The sequence below is a fragment of the Orycteropus afer genome, unplaced genomic scaffold, assembly GCF_000298275.1.
Source record: "Orycteropus afer afer isolate SDZICR_OR568_19922 unplaced genomic scaffold, OryAfe1.0 scaffold00256, whole genome shotgun sequence".
NCBI lineage: Eukaryota > Metazoa > Chordata > Mammalia > Tubulidentata > Orycteropodidae > Orycteropus > Orycteropus afer.
This window is the reverse complement of record NW_006921843.1, coordinates 176,456-177,224: the sequence shown is the minus strand read 5'-3', so window position 1 is coordinate 177,224 and position 769 is coordinate 176,456.

Below are 769 nucleotides of genomic sequence, written 5' to 3'. Positions count from 1 at the left end.
AACTCTCTTGACTTCTTCACTATTTAGAAGTTCTGTAACTACACAGTATTTTCCCTCTTTTTGTTTGTAGTTGTCCTCACTTGCCAATTGATGTCCCTGGTTCCCTGTTTACAGTCTTGTAGGCTTATTTTACTTAGATATGTCCATAGCTGTGTTTTCTGGGTTATGCCATCTTGTATATTAATGGTCAGTTGTTATTTGCTATTTTTGTTTTGTGTTCAAAGGACTCCCTTTAGTATGTCTTGTAAGTTTGGTCTGGTTTGAACAAATTCCCTTAGTTTCTGCTTATCTGGAAGTCTCCTAATTTCACCATCGTATTTGAGGGACCATTTTGCCAGGTATATAATTCTTGGTTGAAAATATTTCTCTTTCATGGCTTTATATCTACTATCCCATTGCCTTCTGGCTTGCATTGTTTCTGCTGAGAAATCAAAGCTTATTCTTATTGGTTGTCCTTTGTAAGTAAGTTTTTCTTTTTCCTAAGTTGCTTTCAGGATTCTTTGTCTTTGGTTTTGATGAGTTTGATGATCATATGTCTTGGTGATTTTCTTTTGGGGTCTATCCTGTTTGGTGTTCGTTGGACTTTTTGAATGGAGAAATTTTCATCTTTCATCATATTAAGGAAGTTCTCCTCCAACAAATCTTGGACAATTTTCTCAGTAGTTTTCTTTTTCTCTTCCTGGTCTGGAATTCCAATGACACGTAGGTTATTCTTTTTGATAGTATCCCACATGAAACTTAGGCTTTCTTCATTTTATTTTGATCTTTT